We start from the raw sequence: 23,930 nt of genomic DNA on the forward strand, positions 1-23,930 counted from the left end.
TTCCCAATTCGGGCATTCAGAACATATAGCACGTTGCTGTAAGCAAGCACATTCTCATTCAAAGTTGCAAGTTACTATGTAGGAACAAGTTTGTATAGGTATTTCAAAGATGCCCAGAACTGAGCTAAACTTGGTATGTGTCCAACTCCTAGAAATAACTTCATGCCCCATCTCCCTTTCTTCCAGCTAGTAAGGATCACATAATTCCTAACAAAGTTTTGACACAGATTCCCAATTCGGGCATTCAGAACATATAGCACGTTGCTGTAAGCAAGCACATTCTCATTCAAAGTTGCAAGTTACTATGTAGGAACAAGTTTGTATAGGTATTTCAAAGATGCCCAGAACTGAGCTAAACTTGGTATGTGTCCAACTCCTAGAAATAACTTCATGCCCCATCTCCCTTACTTCCAGCTAGTAAGGATCACATAATTCCTAACAAAGTTTTGACACAGATTCCCAATTCGGGCATTCAGAACATATAGCACGTTGCTGTAAGCAAGCAGATTCTCATTCAAAGATGCAAGTTACTATGTAGGAACAAGTTTGTATAGGTATTTCAAAGATGCCCAGAACTGAGCTACACTTGGTATGTGTCCAACTCCTAGAAATAACTTCATGCCCCATCTCCCTTACTTCCAGCTAGTAAGGATCACATAATTCCTAACAAAGTTTTGACACAGATTCCCAATTCGGGCATTCAGATCATATAGCACGTTGCTGTAAGCAAGCACATTCTCATTCAAAGTTGCAAGTTACTATGTAGGAACAAGTTTGTATAGGTATTTCAAAGATGCCCAGAACTGAGCTAAACTTGGTATGTGTCCAACTCCTAGAAATAACTTCATGCCCCATCTCCCTTACTTCCAGCTAGTAAGGATCACATAATTCCTAACAAAGTTTTGACACAGATTCCCAATTCGGGCATTCAGAACATATAGCACGTTGCTGTAAGCAAGCACATTCTCATTCAAAGTTGCAAGTTACTATGTAGGAACAAGTTTGTATAGGTATTTCAAAGATGCCCAGAACTGAGCTAAACTTGGTATGTCTCCAACTCCAAGAAATAACTTCATGCCCCATCTCCCTTACTTCCAGCTAGTAAGGATCACATAATTCCTAACAAAGTTTTGACACAGATTCCCAATTCGGGCATTCAGAACATATAGCACGTTGCTGTAAGCAAGCACATTCTCATTCAAAGTTGCAAGTTACTATGTAGGAACAAGTTTGTATAGGTATTTCAAAGATGCCCAGAACTGAGCTAAACTTGGTATGTGTCCAACTCCTAGAAATAACTTCATGCCCCATCTCCCTTTCTTCCAGCTAGTAAGGATCACATAATTCCTAACAAAGTTTTGACACAGATTCCCAATTCGGGCATTCAGAACATATAGCACGTTGCTGTAAGTAAGCACATTTTCATTCAAAGTTGCAAGTTACTATGTAGGAACAAGTTTGTATAGGTATTTCAAAGATGCCCAGAACTGAGCTAAACTTGGTATGTGTCCAACTCCTAGAAATAACTTCATGCCCCATCTGCCTTACTTCCAGCTAGTACGGATCACATAATTCCTAACAAAGTTTTGACACAGATTCCCAATTCGGGCATTCAGAAAATATAGCACGTTGCTGTAAGTAAGCACATTCTCATTCAAAGTTGCAAGTTACTATGTAGGAACAAGTTTGTATAGGTATTTCAAAGATGCCCAGAACTGAGCTAAACTTGGTATGTGTCCAACTCCTAGAAATAACTTCATGCCCCATCTCCCTTACTTCCAGCTAGTAAGGATCACATAATTCCTAACAAAGTTTTGACACAGATTCCCAATTCGGGCATTCAGAACATATAGCACGTTGCTGTAAGCAAGCACATTCTCATTCAAAGTTGCAAGTTACTATGTAGGAACAAGTTTGTATAGGTATTTCAAAGATGCCCAGAACTGAGCTAAACTTGGTATGTGTCCAACTCCTAGAAATAACTTCATGCCCCATCTCCCTTACTTCCAGCTAGTAAGGATCACATAATTCCTAACAAAGTTTTGACACAGATTCCCAATTCGGGCATTCAGAACATATAGCACGTTGCTGTAAGCAAGCAGATTCTCATTCAAAGATGCAAGTTACTATGTAGGAACAAGTTTGTATAGGTATTTCAAAGATGCCCAGAACTGAGCTACACTTGGTATGTGTCCAACTCCTAGAAATAACTTCATGCCCCATCTCCCTTACTTCCAGCTAGTAAGGATCACATAATTCCTAACAAAGTTTTGACACAGATTCCCAATTCGGGCATTCAGATCATATAGCACGTTGCTGTAAGCAAGCACATTCTCATTCAAAGTTGCAAGTTACTATGTAGGAACAAGTTTGTATAGGTATTTCAAAGATGCCCAGAACTGAGCTAAACTTGGTATGTGTCCAACTCCTAGAAATAACTTCATGCCCCATCTCCCTTACTTCCAGCTAGTAAGGATCACATAATTCCTAACAAAGTTTTGACACAGATTCCCAATTCGGGCATTCAGAACATATAGCACGTTGCTGTAAGCAAGCACATTCTCATTCAAAGTTGCAAGTTACTATGTAGGAACAAGTTTGTATAGGTATTTCAAAGTTGCCCAGTACTGAGCTAAACTTGGTATGTCTCCAACTCCAAGAAATAACTTCATGCCCCATCTCCCTTACTTCCAGCTAGTAAGGATCACATAATTCCTAACAAAGTTTTGACACAGATTCCCAATTCGGGCATTCAGAACATATAGCACGTTGCTGTAAGCAAGCACATTCTCATTCAAAGTTGCAAGTTACTATGTAGGAACAAGTTTGTATAGGTATTTCAAAGATGCCCAGAACTGAGCTAAACTTGGTATGTCTCCAACTCCAAGAAATAACTTCATGCCCCATCTCCCTTACTTCCAGCTAGTAAGGATCACATAATTCCTAACAAAGTTTTGACACAGATTCCCAATTCGGGCATTCAGAACATATAGCACGTTGCTGTAAGCAAGCACATTCTCATTCAAAGTTGCAAGTTACTATGTAGGAACAAGTTTGTATAGGTATTTCAAAGATGCCCAGAACTGAGCTAAACTTGGTATGTGTCCAACTCCTAGAAATAACTTCATGCCCCATCTCCCTTTCTTCCAGCTAGTAAGGATCACATAATTCCTAACAAAGTTTTGACACAGATTCCCAATTCGGGCATTCAGAACATATAGCACGTTGCTGTAAGCAAGCACATTTTCATTCAAAGTTGCAAGTTACTATGTAGGAACAAGTTTGTATAGGTATTTCAAAGATGCCCAGAACTGAGCTAAACTTGGTATGTGTCCAACTCCTAGAAATAACTTCATGCCCCATCTGCCTTACTTCCAGCTAGTACGGATCACATAATTCCTAACAAAGTTTTGACACAGATTCCCAATTCGGGCATTCAGAAAATATAGCACGTTGCTGTAAGTAAGCACATTCTCATTCAAAGTTGCAAGTTACTATGTAGGAACAAGTTTGTATAGGTATTTCAAAGATGCCCAGAACTGAGCTAAACTTGGTATGTGTCCAACTCCTAGAAATAACTTCATGCCCCATCTCCCTTACTTCCAGCTAGTAAGGATCACATAATTCCTAACAAAGTTTTGACACAGATTCCCAATTCGGGCATTCAGAACATATAGCACGTTGCTGTAAGCAAGCACATTCTCATTCAAAGTTGCAAGTTACTATGTAGGAACAAGTTTGTATAGGTATTTCAAAGATGCCCAGAACTGAGCTAAACTTGGTATGTGTCCAACTCCTAGAAATAACTTCATGCCCCATCTCCCTTACTTCCAGCTAGTAAGGATCACATAATTCCTAACAAAGTTTTGACACAGATTCCCAATTCGGGCATTCAGAACATATAGCACGTTGCTGTAAGCAAGCAGATTCTCATTCAAAGATGCAAGTTACTAGGTAGGAACAAGTTTGTATAGGTATTTCAAAGATGCCCAGAACTGAGCTACACTTGGTATGTGTCCAACTCCTAGAAATAACTTCATGCCCCATCTCCCTTACTTCCAGCTAGTAAGGATCACATAATTCCTAACAAAGTTTTGACACAGATTCCCAATTCGGGCATTCAGATCATATAGCACGTTGCTGTAAGCAAGCACATTTTCATTCAAAGTTTCAAGTTACTATGTAGGAACAAGTTTGTATAGGTATTTCAAAGATGCCCAGAACTGAGCTAAACTTGGTATGTGTCCAACTCCTAGAAATAACTTCATGCCCCATCTCCCTTACTTCCAGCTAGTAAGGATCACATAATTCCTAACAAAGTTTTGACACAGATTCCCAATTCGGGCATTCAGAACATATAGCACGTTGCTGTAAGCAAGCACATTCTCATTCAAAGTTGCAAGTTATTATGTAGGAACAAGTTTGTATAGGTATTTCAAAGATGCCCAGAACTGAGCTAAACTTGGTATGTGTCCAACTCCTAGAAATAACTTCATGCCCCATCTCCCTTACTTCCAGCTAGTAAGGATCACATAATTCCTAACAAAGTTTTGACACAGATTCCCAATTCGGGCATTCAGATCATATAGCACGTTGCTGTAAGCAAGCACATTCTCATTCAAAGTTGCAAGTTACTATGTAGGAACAAGTTTGTATAGGTATTTCAAAGATGCCCAGAACTGAGCTAAACTTGGTATGTGTCCAACTCCTAGAAATAACTTCATGCCCCATCTCCCTTACTTCCAGCTAGTAAGGATCACATAATTCCTAACAAAGTTTTGACACAGATTCCCAATTCGGGCATTCAGATCATATAGCACGTTGCTGTAAGCAAGCACATTCTCATTCAAAGTTGCAAGTTACTATGTAGGAACAAGTTTGTATAGGTATTTCAAAGATGCCCAGAACTGAGCTAAACTTGGTATGTGTCCAACTCCTAGAAATAACTTCATGCCCCATCTCCCTTACTTCCAGCTAGTAAGGATCACATAATTCCTAACAAAGTTTTGACACAGATTCCCAATTCGGGCATTCAGAACATATAGCACGTTGCTGTAAGCAAGCACATTCTCATTCAAAGTTGCAAGTTACTATGTAAGAACAAGTTTGTATAGGTATTTCAAAGATGCCCAGAACTGAGCTAAACTTGGTATGTGTCCAACTCCTAGAAATAACTTCATGCCCCATCTCCCTTACTTCCAGCTAGTAAGGATCACATAATTCCTAACAAAGTTTTGACACAGATTCCCAATTCGGGCATTCAGAACATATAGCACGTTGCTGTAAGCAGGCACATTCTCATTCAAAGTTGCAAGTTACTATGTAGGAACAAGTTTGTATAGGTATTTCAAAGATGCCCAGAACTGAGCTAAACTTGGTATGTGTCCAACTCCTAGAAATAACTTCATGCCCCATCTCCCTTACTTCCAGCTAGTAAGGATCACATAATTCCTAACAAAGTTTTGACACACATTGCCAATTCGGGCATTCAGATCATATAGCACGTTGCTGTAAGCAAGCACATTCTCATTCAAAGATGCAAGTTACTATGTAGGAACAAGTTTGTATAGGTATTTCAAAGATGCCCAGAACTGAGCTAAACTTGGTATGTGTCCAACTCCTAGAAATAACTTCATGCCCCATCTCCCTTACATCCAGCTAGTAAGGATGACATAATTCCTAACAAAGTTTTGACACAGATTGCCAATTCGGGCATTCAGAACATATAGCACGTTGCTGTAAGCAAGCACATTCTCATTCAAAGATGCAAGTTACTATGTAGGAACAAGTTTGTATAGGTATTTCAAAGATGCCCAGAACTGAGCTAAACTTGGTATGTGTCCAACTCCTAGAAATAACTTCATGCCCCATCTCCCTTACTTCCAGCTAGTAAGGATCACATAATTCCTAACAAAGTTTTGACACAGATTCCCAAATCAGGCATTCAAAACATATAGCACGTTGCTGCAAGCAAGCACATTCTCATTCAAAGTTGCAAGTTACTATGTAGGAACAAGTTTGTATAGGTATTTCAAAGATGCCCAGAACTGAGCTAAACGTGGTATGTGTCCAACTCCAAGAAATAACTTCATGCCGCATCTCCCTTACTTCCAGCTAGTAAGGATCACATAATTCCTAACAAAGTTTTGACACAGATTCCCAATTCGGGCATTCAGAACATATAGCACGTTGCTGTAAGCAAGCACATTTTCATTCAAAGTTGCAAGTTACTATGTAGGAACAAGTTTGTATAGGTATTTCAAAGATGCCCAGAACTGAGCTAAACGTGGTATGTGTCCAACTCCAAGAAATAACTTCATGCCCCATCTCCCTTACTTCCAGCTAGTAAGGATCACATAATTCCTAACAAAGTTTTGACACAGATTCCCAATTCGGGCATTGAGAACATATAGCACGTTGCTGTAAGCAAGCACATTTTCATTCAAAGTTGCAAGTTAATATGTAGGAACAAGTGTGTATAGGTATTTCAAAGATGCCCAGAACTGAGCTAAACTTGGTATGTGTCCAACTCCTAGAAATAACTTCATGCCCCATCTCCCTTACTTCCAGCTAGTAAGGATCACATAATTCCTAACAAAGTTTTGACACAGATTCCCAATTCGGGCATTCAGAACATATAGCACGTTGCTGTAAGCAAGCACATTTTCATTCAAAGTTGCAAGTTACTATGTAGGAACAAGTTTGTATAGGTATTTCAAAGATGCCCAGAACTGAGCTAAACTTGGTATGTGTACCAACTCCTAGAAATAACTTCATGCCCCATCTCCCTTACTTCCAGCTAGTAAGGATCACATAATTCCTAACAGTTTTGACACAGATTCCCAATTCGGGCATTCAGAACATACAGCACGTTACTGTAAGCAAGCACATTCTCAATCAAAGATGCAAGTTACTATGTAGGAACAAGTTTGTATAGGTATTTCAAAGATGCCCAGAACTGAGCTAAACTTGGTATGTGTCCAACTCCTAGAAATAACTTCATGCCCCATCACCCTTACTTTCAGCTAGTAATGATCACATAATTCCTAACAAAGTTTTGACACAGATTCCCAATTCTGGCATTCAGAACATATAGCACGTTGCTGTAAGCAAGCACATTCTCATTAAAGATGCAAGATACTATGTAGGAACAAGTTTGTATAGGTATTTCAAAGATGCCCAGAACTGAGCTAAACTTGGTATGTGTCCAACTCCTAGAAATAACTTCATGCCCCATCTCCCTTACTTCCAGCTAGTAAGGATCACATAATTCCTAACAGTTTTGACACAGATTCCCAATTCGGGCATTCAGAACATATAGCACGTTACTGTAAGCAAGCAGATTCCCATTCAAAGATTCAAGTTACTATGTAGGAACAAGTTTGTATAGGTATTTCAAAGATGCCCAGAACTGAGCTAAACTTGGTATGTGTCCAACTCCTAGAAATAACTTCATGCCCCATCTCCCTTACTTCCAGCTAGTAAGGATCACATAATTCCTAACAAAGTTTTGACACAGATTCCCAATTCGGGCATTCAGAACATATAGCACGTTGCTGTAAGCAAGCAGATTCTCATTCAAAGATGCAAGTTACTATGTAGGAACAAGTTTGTATAGGTATTTCAAAGATGCCCAGAACTGAGCTACACTTGGTATGTGTCCAACTCCTAGAAATAACTTCATGCCCCATCTCCCTTACTTCCAGCTAGTAAGGATCACATAATTCCTAACAAAGTTTTGACACAGATTCCCAATTCGGGCATTCAGATCATATAGCACGTTGCTGTAAGCAAGCACATTTTCATTCAAAGTTGCAAGTTACTATGTAGGAACAAGTTTGTATAGGTATTTCAAAGATGCCCAGAACTGAGCTACACTTGGTATGTGTCCAACTCCTAGAAATAACTTCATGCCCCATCTCCCTTACTTCCAGCTAGTAAGGATCACATAATTCCTAACAAAGTTTTGACACAGATTCCCAATTCGGGCATTCAGAACATATAGCACGTTGCTGTAAGCAAGCACATTCTCATTCAAAGTTGCAAGTTACTATGTAGGAACAAGTTTGTATAGGTATTTCAAAGATGCCCAGAACTGAGCTAAACTTGGTATGTGTCCAACTCCTAGAAATAACTTCATGCCCCATCTCCCTTACTTCCAGCTAGTAAGGATCACATAATTCCTAACAAAGTTTTGACACAGATTCCCAATTCGGGCATTCAGAACATATAGCACGTTGCTGTAGGCAAGCACATTCTCATTCAAAGTTGCAAGTTACTATGTAGGAACAAGTTTGTATAGGTATTTCAAAGATGCCCAGAACTGTGCTAAACTTGGTATGTGTCCAACTCCTAGAAATAACTTCATGCCCCATCTCCCTTACTTCCAGCTAGTAAGGATCACATAATTCCTAACAAAGTTTTGACACTGATTCCCAATTCGGGCATTCAGAACATATAGCACGTTGCTGTAGGCAGGCACATTCTCATTCAAAGTTGCAAGTTACTATGTAGGAACAAGTTTGTATAGGTATTTGAAAGATGCCCAGAACTGAGCTAAACTTGGTATGTGTCCAACTCCTAGAAATAACTTCATGCCCCATCTCCCTTACTTCCAGCTAGTAAGGATCACATAATTCCTAACAAAGTTTTGACACAGATTCCCAATTCGGGCATTCAGAACATATAGCACGTTGCTGTAAGCAGGCACATTCTCATTCAAAGTTGCAAGTTACTATGTAGGAACAAGTTTGTATAGGTATTTCAAAGATGCCCAGAACTGAGCTAAACTTGGTATGTGTCCAACTCCTAGAAATAACTTCATGCCCCATCTCCCTTACTTCCAGCTAGTAAGGATCACATAATTCCTAACAAAGTTTTGACACAGATTGCCAATTCGGGCATTCAGATCATATAGCACGTTGCTGTAAGCAAGCACATTCTCATTCAAAGATGCAAGTTACTATGTAGGAACAAGTTTGTATAGGTATTTCAAAGATGCCCAGAACTGAGCTAAACTTGGTATGTGTCCAACTCCTAGAAATAACTTCATGCCCCATCTCCCTTACTTCCAGCTAGTAAGGATCACATAATTCCTAACAAAGTTTTGACACAGATTGCCAATTCGGGCATTCAGAACATATAGCACGTTGCTGTAAGCAAGCACATTCTCATTCAAAGATGCAAGTTACTATGTAGGAACAAGTTTGTATAGGTATTTCAAAGATGCCCAGAACTGAGCTAAACTTGGTATGTGTCCAACTCCTAGAAATAACTTCATGCCCCATCTCCCTTACTTCCAGCTAGTAAGGATCACATAATTCCTAACAAAGTTTTGACACAGATTCCCAATTCGGGCATTCAGAACATATAGCACGTTGCTGTAAGCAAGCACATTCTCATTCAAAGATGCAAGTTACTATGTAGGAACAAGTTTGTATAGGTATTTCAAAGATGCCCAGAACTGAGCTAAACTTGGTATGTGTCCAACTCCTAGAAATAACTTCATGCCCCATCTCCCTTACTTCCAGCTAGTAAGGATCACATAATTCCTAACAAAGTTTTGACACAGATTCCCAATTCGGGCATTCAGAACATATAGCACGTTGCTGTAAGCAAGCACATTCTCATTCAAAGATGCAAGTTACTATGTAGGAACAAGTTTGTATAGGTATTTCAAAGATGCCCAGAACTGAGCTAAACTTGGTATGTGTCCAACTCCTAGAAATAACTTCATGCTCCATCTCGCTTACTTCCAGCTAGTAAGGATCACATAATTCCTAACAAAGTTTTGACTCAGATTCCCAATTCGGGCATTCAGAACATATAGCACGTTGCTGCAAGCAAGCAGATTCTCATTCAAAGTTGCAAGTTACTATGTAGGAACAAGTTTGTATAGGTATTTCAAAGATGCCCAGAACTGAGCTAAACTTGGTATGTCTCCAACTCCAAGAAATAACTTCATGCCCCATCTCCCTTACTTCCAGCTAGTAAGGATCACATAATTCCTAACAAAGTTTTGACACAGATTCCCAATTCGGGCATTCAGAACATATAGCACGTTGCTGTAAGCAAGCACATTCTCATTCAAAGTTGCAAGTTACTATGTAGGAACAAGTTTGTATAGGTATTTCAAAGATGCCCAGAACTGAGCTAAACTTGGTATGTGTCCAACTCCTAGAAATAACTTCATGCCCCATCTCCCTTACTTCCAGCTAGTAAGGATCACATAATTCCTAACAAAGTTTTGACACAGATTCCCAATTCGGCCATTCAGAACCTATAGCACGTTGCTGTAAGCAAGCAGATTCTCATTCAAAGATGCAAGTTACTATGTAGGAACAAGTTTGTATAGGTATTTCAAAGATGCCCAGAACTGAGCTAAACTTGGTATGTGTCCAACTCCTAGAAATAACTTCATGCCCCATCTCCCTTACTTCCAGCTAGTAAGGATCACATAATTCCTAACAAAGTTTTGACACAGATTCCCAATTCGGGCATTCAGAACATATAGCACGTTGCTGTAAGCAAGCAGATTCTCATTCAAAGTTGCAAGTTACTATGTAGGAACAAGTTTGTATAGGTATTTCAAAGATGCCCAGAACTGAGCTAAACTTGGTATGTGTCCAACTCCTAGAAATAACTTCATGCCCCATCTCCCTTACTTCCAGCTAGTAAGGATCACATAATTCCTAACAAAGTTTTGACACAGATTCCCAATTCGGGCATTCAGAACATATAGCACGTTGCTGTAAGCAAGCAGATTCTCATTCAAAGTTGCAAGTTACTATGTAGGAACAAATTTGTATAGGTATTTCAAAGATGCCCAGAACTGAGCTAAACTTGGTATGTGTCCAACTCCTAGAAATAACTTCATGCCCCATCTCCCTTACTTCCAGCTAGTAAGGATCACATAATTCCTAACAAAGTTTTGACACAGATTCCCTATTCGGGCATTCAGAACATATAGCACGTTGCTGTAAGCAAGCACATTCTCATTCAAAGTTGCAAGTTATTATGTAGGAACAAGTTTGTATAGGTATTTCAAAGATGCCCAGAACTGAGCTAAACTTGGTATGTGTCCAACTCCTAGAAATAACTTCATGCCCCATCTCCCTTACTTCCAGCTAGTAAGGATCACATAATTCCTAACAAAGTTTTGACACAGATTCCCAATTCGGGCATTCAGAACATATAGCACGTTGCTGTAAGCAAGCACATTCTCATTAAAGATGCAAGTTACTATGTAGGAACAAGTTTGTATAGGTATTTCAAAGATGCCCAGAACTGAGCTAAACTTGGTATGTGTCCAACTCCTAGAAATAACTTCATGCCCCATCTCCCTTACTTCCAGCTAGTAAGGATCACATATTTCCTAACAAAGTTTTGACACATATTCCCAATTCGGGCATTCAGAACATATAGCACGTTGCTGTAAGCAAGCACATTCTCATTCAAAGATGCAAGTTACTATGTAGGAACAAGTTTGTATAGGTATTTCAAAGATGCCCAGAACTGAGCTAAACTTGGTATGTGTCCAACTCCTAGAAATAACTTCATGCCCCATCTCCCTTACTTCCAGCTAGTAAGGATCACATAATTCCTAACAAAGTTTTGACACAGATTCCCAATTCGGGCATTCAGAACATATAGCACGTTGCTGTAAGCAAGCACATTCTCATTCAAAGTTGCAAGTTACTATGTAGGAACAAGTTTGTATAGGTATTTCAAAGATGCCCAGAACTGAGCTAAACTTGGTATGTGTACCAACTCCTAGAAATAACTTCATGCCCCATCTCCCTTACTTCCAGCTAGTAAGGATCACATAATTCCTAACAGTTTTGACACAGATTCCCAATTCGGGCATTCAGAACATATAGCACGTTACTGTAAGCAAGCACATTCTCATTCAAAGATGCAAGTTACTATGTAGGAACAAGTTTGTATAGGTATTTCAAAGATGCCCAGAACTGAGCTAAACTTGGTATGTGTCCAACTCCTAGAAATAACTTCATGCCCCATCTCCCTTACTTCCAGCTAGTAATGATCACATAATTCCTAACAAAGTTTTGACACAGATTCCCAATTCTGGCATTCAGAACATATAGCACGTTGCTGTAAGCAAGCACATTCTCATTAAAGATGCAAGTTACTATGTAGGAACAAGTTTGTATAGGTATTTCAAAGATGCCCAGAACTGAGCTAAACTTGGTATGTGTCCAACTCCTAGAAATAACTTCATGCCCCATCTCCCTTACTTCCAGCTAGTAAGGATCACATAATTCCTAACAGTTTTGACACAGATTCCCAATTCGGGCATTCAGAACATATAGCACGTTACTGTAAGCAAGCAGATTCCCATTCAAAGATTCAAGTTACTATGTAGGAACAAGTTTGTATAGGTATTTCAAAGATGCCCAGAACTGAGCTAAACTTGGTATGTGTCCAACTCCTAGAAATAACTTCATGCCCCATCTCCCTTACTTCCAGCTAGTAAGGATCACATAATTCCTAACAAAGTTTTGACACAGATTCCCAATTCGGGCATTCAGAACATATAGCACGTTGCTGTAAGCAAGCAGATTCTCATTCAAAGATGCAAGTTACTATGTAGGAACAAGTTTGTATAGGTATTTCAAAGATGCCCAGAACTGAGCTACACTTGGTATGTGTCCAACTCCTAGAAATAACTTCATGCCCCATCTCCCTTACTTCCAGCTAGTAAGGATCACATAATTCCTAACAAAGTTTTGACACAGATTCCCAATTCGGGCATTCAGATCATATAGCACGTTGCTGTAAGCAAGCACATTTTCATTCAAAGTTGCAAGTTACTATGTAGGAACAAGTTTGTATAGGTATTTCAAAGATGCCCAGAAGTGAGCTACACTTGGTATGTGTCCAACTCCTAGAAATAACTTCATGCCCCATCTCCCTTACTTCCAGCTAGTAAGGATCACATAATTCCTAACAAAGTTTTGACACAGATTCCCAATTCGGGCATTCAGAACATATAGCACGTTGCTGTAAGCAAGCACATTCTCATTCAAAGTTGCAAGTTACTATGTAGGAACAAGTTTGTATAGGTATTTCAAAGATGCCCAGAACTGAGCTACACTTGGTATGTGTCCAACTCCTAGAAATAACTTCATGCCCCATCTCCCTTACTTCCAGCTAGTAAGGATCACATAATTCCTAACAAAGTTTTGACACAGATTCCCAATTCGGGCATTCAGAACATATAGCACGTTGCTGTAAGCAAGCACATTCTCATTCAAAGTTGCAAGTTACTATGTAGGAACAAGTTTGTATAGGTATTTCAAAGATGCCCAGAACTGAGCTAAACTTGGTATGTGTCCAACTCCTAGAAATAACTTCATGCCCCATCTCCCTTACTTCCAGCTAGTAAGGATCACATAATTCCTAACAAAGTTTTGACACTGATTCCCAATTCGGGCATTCAGAACATATAGCACGTTGCTGTAGGCAGGCACATTCTCATTCAAAGCTGCAAGTTACTATGTAGGAACAAGTTTGTATAGGTATTTCAAAGATGCCCAGAACTGAGCTAAACTTGCTATGTGTCCAACTCCTAGAAATAACTTCATGCCCCATCTCCCTTACTTCCAGCTAGTAAGGATCACATAATTCCTAACAAAGTTTTGACACAGATTCCCAATTCGGGCATTCAGAACATATAGCACGTTGCTGTAGGCAGGCACATTCTCATTCAAAGTTGCAAGTTACTATGTAGGAACAAGTTTGTATAGGTATTTCAAAGATGCCCAGAACTGAGCTAAACTTGGTATGTGTCCAACTCCTAGAAATAACTTCATGCCCCATCTCCCTTACTTCCAGCTAGTAAGGATCACATAATTCCTAACAAAGTTTTGACACAGATTCCCAATTCGGGCATTCAGAACATATAGCACGTTGCTGTAAGCAAGCAGATTCCCATTCAAAGATGCAAGTTACTATGTAGGAACAAGTTTGTATAGGTATTTCAAAGATGCCCAGAACTGAGCTACACTTGGTATGTGTCCAACTCCTAGAAATAACTTCATGCCCCATCTCCCTTACTTCCAGCTAGTAAGGATCACATAATTCCTAACAAAGTTTTGACACAGATTCCCAATTCGGGCATTCAGAACATATAGCACGTTGCTGTAAGCAAGCACATTCTCATTCAAAGTTGCAAGTTACTATGTAGGAACAAGTTTGTATAGGTATTTCAAAGATGCCCAGAACTGAGCTAAACTTGGTATGTGTCCAACTCCTAGAAATAACTTCATGCCCCATCTCCCTTACTTCCAGCTAGTAAGGATCACATAATTCCTAACAAAGTTTTGACACAGATTCCCAATTCGGGCATTCAGAACATATAGCACGTTGCTGTAAGCAAGCACATTCTCATTCAAAGTTGCAAGTTACTATGTAGGAACAAGTTTGTATAGGTATTTCAAAGATGCCCAGAACTGTGCTAAACTTGGTATGTGTCCAACTCCTAGAAATAACTTCATGCCCCATCTCCCTTACTTCCAGCTAGTAAGGATCACATAATTCCTAACAAAGTTTTGACACTGATTCCCAATTCGGGCATTCAGAACATATAGCACGTTGCTGTAGGCAGGCACATTCTCATTCAAAGTTGCAAGTTACTATGTAGGAACAAGTTTGTATAGGTATTTCAAAGATGCCCAGAACTGAGCTAAACTTGCTATGTGTCCAACTCCTAGAAATAACTTCATGCCCCATCTCCCTTACTTCCAGCTAGTAAGGATCACATAATTCCTAACAAAGTTTTGACACAGATTCCCAATTCGGGCATTCAGAACATATAGCACGTTGCTGTAAGCAGGCACATTCTCATTCAAAGTTGCAAGTTACTATGTAGGAACAAGTTTGTATAGGTATTTCAAAGATGCCCAGAACTGAGCTAAACTTGGTATGTGTCCAACTCCTAGAAATAACTTCATGCCCCATCTCCCTTACTTCCAGCTAGTAAGGATCACATAATTCCTAACAAAGTTTTGACACAGATTGCCAATTCGGGCATTCAGATCATATAGCACGTTGCTGTAAGCAAGCACATTCTCATTCAAAGATGCAAGTTACTATGTAGGAACAAGTTTGTATAGGTATTTCAAAGATGCCCAGAACTGAGCTAAACTTGGTATGTGTCCAACTCCTAGAAATAACTTCATGCCCCATCTCCCTTACTTCCAGCTATTAAGGATCACATAATTCCTAACAAAGTTTTGACACAGATTCCCAATTCGGGCATTCAGAACATATAGCACGTTGCTGTAAGCAAGCACATTCTCATTCAAAGATGCAAGTTACTATGTAGGAACAAGTTTGTATAGGTATTTCAAAGATGCCCAGAACTGAGCTAAACTTGGTATGTGTCCAACTCCTAGAAATAACTTCATGCCCCATCTCCCTTACTTCCAGCTAGTAAGGATCACATAATTCCTAACAAAGTTTTGACACAGATTCCCAATTCGGGCATTCAGAACATATAGCACGTTGCTGTAAGCAAGCACATTCTCATTCAAAGATGCAAGTTACTATGTAGGAACAAGTTTGTATAGGTATTTCAAAGATGCCCAGAACTGAGCTAAACTTGGTATGTGTCCAACTCCTAGAAATAACTTCATGCCCCATCTCCCTTACTTCCAGCTAGTAAGGATCACATAATTCCTAACAAAGTTTTGACACAGATTCCCAATTCGGGCATTCAGAACATATAGCACGTTGCTGTAAGCAAGCACATTCTCATTCAAAGATGCAAGTTACTATGTAGGAACAAGTTTGTATAGGTATTTCAAAGATGCCCAGAACTGAGCTAAACTTGGTATGTGTCCAACTCCTAGAAATAACTTCATGCTCCATCTCGCTTACTTCCAGCTAGTAAGGATCACATAATTCCTAACAAAGTTTTGACTCAGATTCCCAATTCGGGCATTCAGAACATATAGCACGTTGCTGCAAGCAAGCACATTCTCATTCAAAGTTGCAAGTTACTATGTAGGAACAAGTTTGTATAGGTATTTCAAAGATGCCCAGAACTGAGCTAAACTTGGTATGTCTCCAACTCCAAGAAATAACTTCATGCCCCATCTCCCTTACTTCCAGCTAGTAAGGATCACATAATTCCTAACAAAGTTTTGACACAGATTCCCAATTCGGGCATTCAGAACATATAGCACGTTGCTGTAAGCAAGCACATTCTCATTCAAAGTTGCAAGTTACTATGTAGGAACAAGTTTGTATAGGTATTTCAAAGATGCCCAGAACTGAGCTAAACTTGGTATGTGTCCAACTCCTAGAAATAACTTCATGCCCCATCTCCCTTACTTCCAGCTAGTAAGGATCACATAATTCCTAACAAAGTTTTGACACAGATTCCCAATTCGGCCATTCAGAACCTATAGCACGTTGCTGTAAGCAAGCAGATTCTCATTCAAAGATGGAAGTTACTATGTAGGAACAAGTTTGTATAGGTATTTCAAAGATGCCCAGAACTGAGCTAAACTTGGTATGTGTCCAACTCCTAGAAATAACTTCATGCCCCATCTCCCTTACTTCCAGCTAGTAAGGATCACATAATTACTAACAAAGTTTTGACACAGATTCCCAATTCGGGCATTCAGAACATATAGCACGTTGCTGTAAGCAAGCAGATTCTCATTCAAAGTTGCAAGTTACTATGTAGGAACAAGTTTGTATAGGTATTTCAAAGATGCCCAGAACTGAGCTAAACTTGGTATGTGTCCAACTCCTAGAAATAACTTCATGCCCCATCTCCCTTACTTCCAGCTAGTAAGGATCACATAATTCCTAACAAAGTTTTGACACAGATTCCCAATTCGGGCATTCAGAACATATAGCACGTTGCTGTAAGCAAGCAGATTCTCATTCAAAGTTGCAAGTTACTATGTAGGAACAAGTTTGTATAGGTATTTCAAAGATGCCCAGAACTGAGCTAAACTTGGTATGTGTCCAACTCCTAGAAATAACTTCATGCCCCATCTCCCTTACTTCCAGCTAATAAGGATCACATAATTCCTAACAAAGTTTTGACACAGATTCCCAATTCGGGCATTCAGAACATATAGCACGTTGCTGTAAGCAAGCACATTCTCATTCAAAGTTGCAAGTTACTATGTAGGAACAAGTTTGTATAGGTATTTCAAAGATGCCCAGAACTGAGCTAAACTTGGTATGTGTCCAACTCCTAGAAATAACTTCATGCCCCATCTCCCTTACTTCCAGCTAGTAAGGATCACATAATTCCTAACAAAGTTTTGACACAGATTCCCAATTCGGGCATTCAGAACATATAGCACGTTGCTGTAAGCAAGCAGATTCTCATTCAAAGTTGCAAGTTACTATGTAGGAACAAGTTTGTATAGGTATTTCAAAGATGCCCAGAACTGAGCTAAACTTGGTATGTGTCCAACTCCTAGAAATAACTTCATGCCCCATCTGTCTTACTTCCAGCTAGTAAGGATCACATAATTCCTAACAAAGTTTTGACACAGATTCCCAATTCGGGCATTCAGAACATATAGCACGTTGCTGTAAGCAAGCACATTCTCATTCAAAGTTGCAAGTTACTATGTAGGAACAAGTTTGTATAGGTATTTCAAAGATGCCCAGAACTGAGCTAAACTTGGTATGTGTCCAACTCCTAGAAATAACTTCATGCCCCATCTGCCTTACTTCCAGCTAGTAAGGATCACATAATTCCTAACAAAGTTTTGACACAGATTCCCAATTCGGGCATTCAGAACATATAGCACGTTGCTGTAAGCAAGCACATTTTCATTCAAAGATGCAAGTTACTAGGTAGGAACAAGTTTGTATAGGTATTTCAAAGATGCCCAGAACTGAGCTAAACTTGGTATGTGTCCAACTCCTAGAAATAACTTCATGCCCCATCTCCCTTACTTCCAGCTAGTAAGGATCACATAATTCCTAACAATGTTTTGACACAGATTCCCAATTCGGGCATTCAGAACATATAGCACGTTGCTGTAAGCAAGCACATTCTCATTCAAAGATGCAAGTTACTATGTAGGAACAAGTTTGTATAGGTATTTCAAAGATGCCCAGAACTGAGCTAAACTTGGTATGTGTCCAACTCCTAGAAATAACTTCATGCTCCACCTCCCTTACTTCCAGCTAGTAAGGATCACATAATTCCTAACAAAGTTTTGACACAGATTCCCAATTCGGGCATTCAGAACATATAGCACGTTGCTGCAAGCAAGCAGATTCTCATTCAAAGTTGCAAGTTACTATGTAGGAACAAGTTTGTATAGGTATTTCAAAGATGCCCAAAACTGAGCTAAACTTGGTATGTCTCCAACTCCAAGAAATAACTTCATGCCCCATCTCCCTTACTTTCAGCTAGTAAGGATCACATAATTCCTAACAAAGTTTTGACACAGATTGCCAATTCGGGCATTCAGAACATATAGCACGTTGCTGTAAGCAAGCACATTCTCATTCAAAGTTGCAAGTTACTATGTAGGAACAAGTTTGTATAGGTATTTCAAAGATGCCCAGAACTGAGCTAAACTTGGTATGTGTCCAACTCCTAGAAATAACTTCATGCCCCATCTCCCTTACTTCCAGCTAGTAAGGATCACATAATTCCTAACAAAGTTTTGACACAGATTCCCAATTCGGGCATTCAGAACATATAGCACGTTGCTGTAAGCAAGCACATTCTCATTCAAAGTTGCAAGTTACTATGTAGGAACAAGTTTGTATAGGTATTTCAAAGATGCCCAGAACTGAGCTAAACTTGGTATGTGTCCAACTCCAAGAAATAACTTCATGCCCCATCTCCCTTACTTCCAGCTAGTAAGGATCACATAATTCCTAACAAAGTTTTGACACAGATTCCCAATTCGGGCATTGAGAACATATAGCACGTTGCTGCAAGCAAGCACATTCTCATTCAATGTTGCAAGTTACTATGTAGGAACATGTTTGTATAGGTATTTCAAAGATGCCCAGAACTGAGCTAAACTTGGTATGTGTCCAACTCCTAGAAATAACTTCATGCCCCATCTCCCTTACTTCCAGCTAGTAAGGATCACATAATTCCTAACAAAGTTTTGACACAGATTCCCAATTCGGGCATTCAGAACCTATAGCACGTTGCTGTAAGCAAGCACATTCTCATTCAATGTTGCAAGTTACTATGTAGGAACAAGTTTGTATAGGTATTTCAAAGATGCCCAGAACTGAGCTAAACTTGGTATGTGTCCAACTCCTAGAAATAACTTCATGCCCCATCTCCCTTACTTCCAGCTAGTAAGGATCACATAATTCCTAACAAAGTTTTGACACAGATTCCCAATTCGGGCATTCAGAACATATAGCACGTTGCTGTAAGCAAGCACATTCTCATTCAAAGTTGCAAGTTACTATGTAGGAACAAGTTTGTATAGGTATTTCAAAGATGCCCAGAACTGAGCTAAACTTGGTATGTGTCCAACTCCTAGAAATAACATCATGCCCCATCTCCCTTACTTCCAGCTAGTAAGGATCACATAATTCCTAACAAAGTTTTGACACAGATTCCCAATTCGGGCATTCAGAACATATAGCACGTTGCTGTAAGCAAGCAGATTCTCATTCAAAGATGCAAGTTACTATGTAGGAACAAGTTTGTATAGGTATTTCAAAGATGCCCAGAACTGAGCTAAACTTGGTATGTGTCCAACTCCTAGAAATAACTTCATGCCCCATCTCCCTTACTTCCAGCTAGTAAGGATCACATAATTCCTAACAAAGTTTTGACACAGATTCCCAATTCGGGCATTCAGAACATATAGCACGTTGCTGTAAGCAAGCACATTCTCATTCAAAGTTGCAAGTTACTATGTAGGAACAAGTTTGTATAGGTATTTCAAAGATGCCCAGAACTGAGCTAAACTTGGTATGTGTCCAAGTCCTAGAAATAACTTCATGCCCCATCTCCCTTACTTCCAGCTAGTAAGGATCACATAATTCCTAACAGAGTTTTGACACAGATTCCCAATTCGGGCATTCAGAACATATAGCACGTTGCTGCAAGCAAGCACATTCTCATTCAAAGTTGCAAGTTACTATGTAGGAACAAGTTTGTATAGGTATTTCAAAGATGCCCAGAACTGAGCTAAACTTGGTATGTGTCCAACTCCTAGAAATAACTTCATGCCCCATCTCCCTTACTTCCAGCTAGTAAGGATCACATAATTCCTAACAAAGTTTTGACACAGATTCCCAATTCGGGCTTTCAGAACATATAGCACGTTGCTGTAAGCAAGCACATTCTCATTCAAAGTTGCAAGTTACTATGTAGGAACAAGTTTGTATAGGTATTTCGAAGATGCCCAGAACTGAGCTAAACTTGGTATGTGTCCAAGTCCTAGAAATAACTTCAAGCCCCATCTCCCTTACTTCCAGCTAGTAAGGATCACATAATTCCTAACAAAGTTTTGACACAGATTCCCAATTCGGGCATTCAGAACATATAGCACGTTGCTGTAAGCAAGCACATTCTCATTCAAAGATGCAAGTTACTATGTAGGCACAAGTTTGTATAGGTATTTCAAAGATGCCCAGAACTGAGCTAAACTTGGTATGTGTCCAACTCCTAGAAATAACTTCATGCCCCATCTCCCTTACTTCCAGCTAGTAAGGATCACATAATTCCTAACAAAGTTTTGACACAGATTCCCAATTCGGGCATTCAGATCATATAGCACGTTGCTGTAAGCAAGCACATTCTCATTCAAGTTGCAAGTTACTATGTAGGAACAAGTTTGTATAGGTATTTCGAAGATGCCCAGAACTGAGCTAAACTTGGTATGTGTCCAAGTCCTAGAAATAACTTCATGCCCCATCTCCCTTACTTCCAGCTAGTAAGGATCACATAATTCCTAACAGAGTTTTGACACAGATTCCCAATTCGGGCATTCAGAACATATAGCACGTTGCTGCAAGCAAGCACATTCTCATTCAAAGTTGCAAGTTACTATGTAGGAACAAGTTTGTATAGGTATTTCAAAGATGCCCAGAACTGAGCTAAACTTGGTATGTGTCCAACTCCTAGAAATAACTTCATGCCCCATCTCCCTTACTTCCAGCTAGTAAGGATCACATAATTCCTAACAGAGTTTTGACACAGATTCCCAATTCGGGCTTTCAGAACATATAGCACGTTGCTGTAAGCAAGCACATTCTCATTCAAAGTTGCAAGTTACTATGTAGGAACAAGTTTGTATAGGTATTTCGAAGATGCCCAGAACTGAGCTAAACTTGGTATGTGTCCAAGTCCTAGAAATAACTTCAAGCCCCATCTCCCTTACTTCCAGCTAGTAAGGATCACATAATTCCTAACAGAGTTTTGACACAGATTCCCAATTCGGGCATTCAGAAGATATAGCACGTTGCTGTAAGCAAGCACATTCTCATTCAAAGATGCAAGTTACTATGTAGGCACAAGTTTGTATAGGTATTTCAAAGATGCCCAGAACTGAGCTAAACTTGGTATGTGTCCAACTCCTAGAAATAACTTCATGCCCCATCTCCCTTACTTCCAGCTAGTAAGGATCACATAATTCCTAACAAAGTTTTGACACAGATTCCCAATTCGGGCATTCAGAACATATAGCACGTTGCTGTAAGCAAGCACATTCTCATTCAAAGTTGCAAGTTACTATGTAGGAACAAGTTTGTATAGGTATTTCGAAGATGCCCAGAACTGAGATAAACTTGGTATGTGTCCAAGTCCTAGAAATAACTTCATGCCCCATCTCCCTTACTTCCAGCTAGTAAGGATCACATAATTCCTAACAAAGTTTTGACACAGATTCCCAATTCGGGCATTCAGAACATATAGCACGTTGCTGTAAGCAAGCAGATTCTCATTCAAAGATGCAAGTTACTATGTAGGAACAAGTTTGTATAGGTATTTCAAAGATGCCCAGAACTGAGCTAAACTTGATATGTGTCCAACTCCTAGAAATAACTTCATGCCCCATCTCCCTTACTTCCAGCTAGTAAGGATCACATAATTCCTAACAAAGTTTTGACACAGATTCCCAATTCGGGCATTCAGAACATATAGCACGTTGCTGTAAGCAAGCACATTCTCATTCAAAGTTGCAAGTTACTATGTAGGAACAAGTTTGTATAGGTATTTCAAAGATGCCCAGAACTGAGCTAAACTTGGTATGTGTCCAACTCCTAGAAATAACTTCATGCCCCATCTCCCTTACTTCCAGCTAGTAAGGATCACATAATTCCTAACAAAGTTTTGACACAGATTCCCAATTCGGGCATTCAGAACATATAGCACGTTGCTGTAAGCAAGCAGATTCTCATTCAAAGTTGCAAGTTACTATGTAGGAACAAGTTTGTATAGGTATTTCAAAGATGCCCAGAACTGAGCTAAACTTGATATGTGTCCAACTCCTAGAAATAACTTCATGCCCCATCTCCCTTACTTCCAGCTAGTAAGGATCACATAATTCCTAACAAAGTTTTGACACAGATTCCCAATTCGGGCATTCAGAACATATAGCACGTTGCTGTAAGCAAGCACATTCTCATTCAAAGTTGCAAGTTACTATGTAGGAACAAGTTTGTATAGGTATTTCAAAGATGCCCAGAACTGAGCTAAACTTGGTATATGTCCAACTCCTAGAAATAACTTCATGCCCCATCTCCCTTACTTCCAGCTAGTAAGGATCACATAATTCCTAACAAAGTTTTGACACAGATTCCCAATTCGGGCATTCAGAACATATAGCACGTTGCTGCAAGCAAGCACATTCTCATTCAATGTTGCAAGTTACTATGTAGGAACAAGTTTGTATAGGTATTTCAAAGATGCCCAGAACTGAGCTAAACTTGGTATGTGTCCAACTCCTAGAAATAACTTCATGCCCCATCTCCCTTACTTCCAGCTAGTAAGGATCACATAATTCCTAACAAAGTTTTGACACAGATTCCCAATTCGGGCATTCAGAACATATAGCACGTTGCTGTAAGCAAGCACATTCTCATTCAAAGTTGCAAGTTACTATGTAGGAACAAGTTTGTATAGGTATTTCAAAGATGCCCAGAACTGAGCTAAACTTGGTATGTGTCCAACTCCTAGAAATAACATCATGCCCCATCTCCCTTACTTCCAGCTAGTAAGGATCACATAATTCCTAACAAAGTTTTGACACAGATTCCCAATTCGGGCATTCAGAACATATAGCACGTTGCTGTAAGCAAGCAGATTCTCATTCAAAGATGCAAGTTACTATGTAGGAACAAGTTTGTATAGGTATTTCAAAGATGCCCAGAACTGAGCTAAACTTGGTATGTGTCCAACTCCTAGAAATAACTTCATGCCCCATCTCCCTTACTTCCAGCTAGTAAGGATCACATAATTCCTAACAAAGTTTTGACACAGATTCCCAATTCGGGCATTCAGAACATATAGCACGTTGCTGTAAGCAAGCACATTCTCATTCAAAGTTGCAAGTTACTATGTAGGAACAAGTTTGTATAGGTATTTCAAAGATGCCCAGAACTGAGCTAAACTTGGTATGTGTCCAAGTCCTAGAAATAACTTCATGCCCCATCTCCCTTACTTCCAGCTAGTAAGGATCACATAATTCCTAACAGAGTTTTGACACAGATTCCCAATTCGGGCATTCAGAACATATAGCACGTTGCTGCAAGCAAGCACATTCTCATTCAAAGTTGCAAGTTACTATGTAGGAACAAGTTTGTATAGGTATTTCAAAGATGCCCAGAACTGAGCTAAACTTGGTATGTGTCCAACTCCTAGAAATAACTTCATGCCCCATCTCCCTTACTTCCAGCTAGTAAGGATCACATAATTCCTAACAAAGTTTTGACACAGA

The sequence above is a fragment of the Diceros bicornis genome, chromosome 14, assembly GCF_020826845.1.
Source record: "Diceros bicornis minor isolate mBicDic1 chromosome 14, mDicBic1.mat.cur, whole genome shotgun sequence".
NCBI lineage: Eukaryota > Metazoa > Chordata > Mammalia > Perissodactyla > Rhinocerotidae > Diceros > Diceros bicornis.